Source organism: Cucumis melo, chromosome 10 (genome assembly GCF_025177605.1).
Source record: "Cucumis melo cultivar AY chromosome 10, USDA_Cmelo_AY_1.0, whole genome shotgun sequence".
Taxonomy (NCBI): domain Eukaryota; kingdom Viridiplantae; phylum Streptophyta; class Magnoliopsida; order Cucurbitales; family Cucurbitaceae; genus Cucumis; species Cucumis melo.
This window is the reverse complement of record NC_066866.1, coordinates 8,653,239-8,659,943: the sequence shown is the minus strand read 5'-3', so window position 1 is coordinate 8,659,943 and position 6,705 is coordinate 8,653,239. Positions and strand designations below refer to the sequence as shown.

At 30.3% G+C, this 6,705-nt stretch overlaps 1 long non-coding RNA gene across 4 annotated transcripts; it reads left to right on the top strand.

Annotated features, from left to right (window-relative positions):
* The first annotated feature begins 869 nt into the window (after positions 1-869).
* LOC127151125 (uncharacterized) lies at positions 870-6,248 on the top strand. Of its 4 annotated transcripts, none has more exons than XR_007823860.1 (3): positions 870-989; positions 5,239-5,303; positions 6,022-6,248. It is a non-coding gene; the product is annotated as an uncharacterized LOC127151125 (long non-coding RNA). The 4 variants fall into 4 exon arrangements; XR_007823861.1 differs by lacking the exon at positions 5,239-5,303 and adding an exon at positions 1,222-1,286; XR_007823858.1 differs by lacking the exons at positions 5,239-5,303; positions 6,022-6,248 and adding exons at positions 1,222-1,286; positions 2,005-2,149.
* The last annotated feature ends 457 nt before the right edge of the window (positions 6,249-6,705 follow it).

Here is a 6,705-nt window from a genome sequence, read left to right as displayed (position 1 = left end):
TTACTTTGGAGAAAGGTAAACAATAATTAATTATTGTGGAAGATAATTAATTATTTTTGAGAAAGATAAATAATAATTAATTATTGTAGAAGATAATTAATTATTTTGGAAGAAAGGTAAATAATAATTAATTATTGTGGATGATAATTAATTATTCTGCAGAAAGATAAATCTTGATTATGGAGTGAAGTTGTTATGGTTGGTTTAAGATAATTCATGTTGGAAGTTATAAGTGATTTAGTGGAAAAGATTTGATTGATTAAATTAATTGAGGACTTAAGTTAATTTGAGATTTTGGAGGGAAAAGTTAGTTTTTGTGGAATTGTAATTAATTGAGTATATATATATGGATATATATATTTAATTAATAATATGGAAAAGTGAAGTTAATTATATGATGGAATATAATTATATTTGTTTGGAAAAGAAGATAATCCATAAGGAGAGAGATGGTTGATTTGATTGGACAAAAAAGATATATATTTATTTGCAAGAGAGAATAATGGTTTAAATAAATATATATTTATTGTAGATTTTGGTGAGAGAAAAATAATAATAATAAAGAAGTATTATTATTATTACTAATAGTTGTAAATGCCTAAGATTAAGGCATTGATTTAGGAAAGATAATGGGAATAAAGATATATGTATATTTTTTGGTATTATATATATATCCTAAAAGGAAAAGGAAAAGAAAATAATAATAATAAATATTATTGTTATTATATATATCCTAAAAGGAAAAGGAAAAGGAAATAATAATTATTATTATTATTGTTATTATGTGAATCTATAAATAGCATTAGAATGCTTAAGATGGAAATAAAGGAAAAAGAAAAAGGTTCTTTATCTTCTTCTCTAAGATAACCCTCTGTTGTCGCCGCCTCAGTTAAAGTTAAGATTGGTCTCTTTGGAAGCTTGAGGATTTAAAGTGATGAATTTTTCATCAAGGATAAGAGGATTTTCCAACCTCCATCTGAGTAACCTTGGTAAGCTAATGAAATTAAATTAATATTTTATTAATTTAATTTTGGATCTATTTGAGGTTTCTTTAAAGGTTCAATTGGCTAAACTTTTTAAGATCTAAATCTTGGATTTTTCCCAATCAAGGTTGAATTGGTTTCAACCCAATTTTTAGAAAGTTAATTTGGGAGAATTTTTGGGTGTTAGTCAATTGCCAATTTCATTAATTAAGATACTAAGTGTTCCTTTTATGATTAGGATCAAGTTAATTGGAGAATTTTACTGTCAACTAAGGAGTACCTTTGTTTGGCTAAAATCTCCAGGTAAGAGATTCTCCTACTAGACCTTCGAACTGAATTCAAGAGACCGCATGTAATTATGATTATGCATTGATGGTAGCTAAAATGCATAATTTGATGATAATGATTATACCGAGATTATGATGATAGTTGATGTTGATGATGATGACTGAGATTATTATGTTGATGATTGATGATGATGACTGATGTTATGTTAATGACCGGTAGTATGTTGTTGATGACTGTTGATGATTGTTAATGCATGATATATTAATCACATGATTAAGGACGTTAAGATTAATACTCATGCCATGTTATGATGTTATGTTATGCTACATGCTATGGATATGGTGTTCTGTTAACTTTGTCTATTAGAGTCGTACCTGCATGGGTGTCCTTCGGGATCACCACCTATTTAGGACTGAGTGGTCCGACGGGACGCCAGTCTAGCATGGATATAGATATAATTCGAGTGATTCGACGGGGTCCTCGCATCCCGATTGTCTTAGTGTTACCCCCGGGTTCACTACAGACCAGCATGTCCTAGGTGCTCCCTCGGGACACCGAAGACCAGATTTTCGTTCCTACGGGAGCGCATGTTGCACGTGTTCGGGAACGTGCCAGAGATTGGGTACCATTTTCAGGACTCTAATGGGAAGTTAACAGACACCTAGCGGGACTAGTAGTAGGTCCCTTACTGAGTATATGTTTATACTCACTCTTTCTATGTTTAACATTTCAGGCGAAGGTAAAGGTAGAGGAAAGCTGGCGAGCGACAGAGAAGGATCCGTGACATGCCATATGGGGACTCAGTTTTGCTTCCGCGTCTATGTTTCAATGTTTTAATATTCCATTTTTAATGAAAATTTATTCTTCCCTCGTTTCAAAAAAAGTGTCTCTTGTCATCGTTCCGTTTTAGTAACGACCTCAGCTTAGTATAAAGAGTTGGGTCGTTACAGTTGGTATCAGAGCGTCAGCTTTTAGGTTCTGTAGACTAACTTACGATGTGAGTCTTTGATTTTTGTCCCTATGGCTATTACGGTCCTTCGTCACTCGCCAGGTATGTATTTTATGATACATGATTATGAATATGCACGTGACCTTGCCTGTATTAAACTAGAACTGCATGGATGTTATGATTTAAATGGTGATGGCTTTGGTGGTAAAGTTTTAAGAAAAATGTTGCCACGTAGAGGTGCTCAAAGGGGTGATTAAGTAGGCAAAAGAGTAGAACGTGTTCAGCCTGATGAACTGCTTTGTGGCTGGATATCTAAGACATTAGTTATGTTGGTGGTTTTAAAGGAAACTAAAGGCATGGTTAAGTTCAAGTATATCAAACACATTTGACGGTATTTAGAATTGAGTTGCTGGAGAAGGAACAAAGTAAACTTTAGTGCATAGTTATTTTGGTGAGATTTCAAGAAATTGTTTTGAGTTTACCATGAAGGATAAGTTACATCTAGTTTAAAGTACAAGTGATGAAATAACGAATTTCTTTAGAATAACTAGTTAAGTTGATGTCATTAAAGAAAGCAATAGTTGGACATGAGTTTGAACTTTATCAAACAAGAAAAGAGAAATTAGTGACTTCTAAAGATTGCTAAATGGTGGAGAATACCTTTTTGGTCGAAGTTTGAAGTTGGAAAATAGAACGTAGTTTTTGAAGGTTTATGAATTAAGTTTTACTTGGATAAGTGTAAAGGAAAGAAAAGTGTTTGAGAAAAGTAATATTTTGTCAAGTGAAGTAAAGCATTGCGCAACATGAGAGTTGCACTTAGGAAAATATTATGGCAAAGTTACCAAGTTGACAATGCTACTTAGGAACAAGAGTATGACAAGAGAGCTCGATACTCGAAATTGTTCAAGAACTAAAACTTTCGAGGACGAAAGTTTCTTAGCGAGGGAAGATTGTAACACCCCATAAATTTAAGGAACTTATTATGGGTATTACATTAAGTGGAATTAGAAGTTAAGGAATGTATTTGGTGTTTTGTGTTAGATTAATTAAATATATATACATGGGTGTGTATATTTAATTAAAGATTTTGGAATTTGGTAGAATTTGTGAGAGCCAAGTATCCCAAGCTGTTCAAAGATTAGAACTTTCGAGGACGAAAGTTGTTAAAGGAGGGAAGATTGTAACGCCCCAAAAATTAAGATAATTTATTGGGCGTTATTTTGAATCCATTTAATGAGAATTATTTGATTTATGTGGGAATTGAAATTAATTAAATATTTCTTGGATGAATATTTAATTAATTAGAGGTTTTGGCACGTGGTGTTTGTTAAGTTTTTGTTTAAATGGTAGGTTAAGAGAATTAAGTAAAGTTGTGGATTTTTAGTGTTGTTGAAGTTGAATTTAATTAAATAATTATGGATGTTATTTAATTAAATTGTGGGGTGGAAAGTTTGTTGGAGATTGAATAATTATATGTATATGTGGAAATATATATATAATTATTATGTTAAAGGAAACGATAATTATATTTGTTGAAATATAATTATTTAAGGAAAAAATAGTTGTGTTTTGGAGAAAGGATATTTATTAAAGGAGAAAAAGTAAAATAATTATATTTTGGGAAAATATAATTATTTGTAAAAGGATAATTAATTACTTTGGAGAAAGATAAACAATAATTAATTATTTGTAAAAGGATAATTACTTTGGAGAAAGATAAACAATAATTAATTATTTGTAAAAGGATAATTACTTTGGAGAAAGATAAACAATAATTAATTATTTGTAAAAGGATAATTACTTTGGAGAAAGGTAAACAATAATTAATTATTGTGGAAGATAATTAATTATTTTTGAGAAAGATAAATAATAATTAATTATTGTAGAAGATAATTAATTATTTTGGAAGAAAGGTAAATAATAATTAATTATTGTGGATGATAATTAATTATTCTGCAGAAAGATAAATCTTGATTATGGAGTGAAGTTGTTATGGTTGGTTTAAGATAATTCATGTTGGAAGTTATAAGTGATTTAGTGGAAAAGATTTGATTGATTAAATTAATTGAGGACTTAAGTTAATTTGAGATTTTGGAGGGAAAAGTTAGTTTTTGTGGAATTGTAATTAATTGAGTATATATATATGGATATATATATTTAATTAATAATATGGAAAAGTGAAGTTAATTATATGATGGAATATAATTATATTTGTTTGGAAAAGAAGATAATCCATAAGGAGAGAGATGGTTGATTTGATTGGACAAAAAAGATATATATTTATTTGCAAGAGAGAATAATGGTTTAAATAAATATATATTTATTGTAGATTTTGGTGAGAGAAAAATAATAATAATAAAGAAGTATTATTATTATTACTAATAGTTGTAAATGCCTAAGATTAAGGCATTGATTTAGGAAAGATAATGGGAATAAAGATATATGTATATTTTTTGGTATTATATATATATCCTAAAAGGAAAAGGAAAAGAAAATAATAATAATAAATATTATTGTTATTATATATATCCTAAAAGGAAAAGGAAAAGGAAATAATAATTATTATTATTATTGTTATTATGTGAGTCTATAAATAGCATTAGAATGCTTAAGATGGAAATAAAGGAAAAAGAAAAAGGTTCTTTATCTTCTTCTCTAAGATAACCCTCTGTTGTCGCCGCCTCAGTTAAAGTTAAGATTGGTCTCTTTGGAAGCTTGAGGATTTAAAGTGATGAATTTTTCATCAAGGATAAGAGGATTTTCCAACCTCCATCTGAGTAACCTTGGTAAGCTAATGAAATTAAATTAATATTTTATTAATTTAATTTTGGATCTATTTGAGGTTTCTTTAAAGGTTCAATTGGCTAAACTTTTTAAGATCTAAATCTTGGATTTTTCCCAATCAAGGTTGAATTGGTTTCAACCCAATTTTTAGAAAGTTAATTTGGGAGAATTTTTGGGTGTTAGTCAATTGCCAATTTCATTAATTAAGATACTAAGTGTTCCTTTTATGATTAGGATCAAGTTAATTGGAGAATTTTACTGTCAACTAAGGAGTACCTTTGTTTGGCTAAAATCTCCAGGTAAGAGATTCTCCTACTAGACCTTCGAACTGAATTCAAGAGACCGCATGTAATTATGATTATGCATTGATGGTAGCTAAAATGCATAATTTGATGATAATGATTATACCGAGATTATGATGATAGTTGATGTTGATGATGATGACTGAGATTATTATGTTGATGATTGATGATGATGACTGATGTTATGTTAATGACCGGTAGTATGTTGTTGATGACTGTTGATGATTGTTAATGCATGATATATTAATCACATGATTAAGGACGTTAAGATTAATACTCATGCCATGTTATGATGTTATGTTATGCTACATGCTATGGATATGGTGTTCTGTTAACTTTGTCTATTAGAGTCGTACCTGCATGGGTGTCCTTCGGGATCACCACCTATTTAGGACTGAGTGGTCCGACGGGACGCCAGTCTAGCATGGATATAGATATAATTCGAGTGATTCGACGGGGTCCTCGCATCCCGATTGTCTTAGTGTTACCCCCGGGTTCACTACAGACCAGCATGTCCTAGGTGCTCCCTCGGGACACCGAAGACCAGATTTTCGTTCCTACGGGAGCGCATGTTGCACGTGTTCGGGAACGTGCCAGAGATTGGGTACCATTTTCAGGACTCTAATGGGAAGTTAACAGACACCTAGCGGGACTAGTAGTAGGTCCCTTACTGAGTATATGTTTATACTCACTCTTTCTATGTTTAACATTTCAGGCGAAGGTAAAGGTAGAGGAAAGCTGGCGAGCGACAGAGAAGGATCCGTGACATGCCATATGGGGACTCAGTTTTGCTTCCGCGTCTATGTTTCAATGTTTTAATATTCCATTTTTAATGAAAATTTATTCTTCCCTCGTTTCAAAAAAAGTGTCTCTTGTCATCGTTCCGTTTTAGTAACGACCTCAGCTTAGTATAAAGAGTTGGGTCGTTACAATTTTGCAAACTAATTGGACACCTACTTCTTCAATTTCCCTATCTTTAATTCCTTTATTTATTTATTTTTTTCTTAATTAACAACTAATTATGTTTTTATTACTTTCTATTCCATTATAATTTTATTTAACACCACCTTTTTACTTTCTCATGGATTTCAGAATTCTTTTTTAAATAATTCAAATTAATATTTTTAGAATATTAATTTAAAAAACACTAATCTTAAATCAAAATACACCCAACTTTTCCAAATTTATTTAAAATAATAAAATATATAAAATATTATAATTTATTAGTAATCACCATGGATCAAGATAAATTAAGATATGCATTTATTATTCATATTATCACTTCTCATTTTTTCATTTTTCCACTTTTTCTTCTATTTGATTTCTTTGTTTCCTCTTCAACAATTTTTTACTTCTTATTCATCTCTCATCTTCTTTTTTCTTCTTGGTATAAGATCTA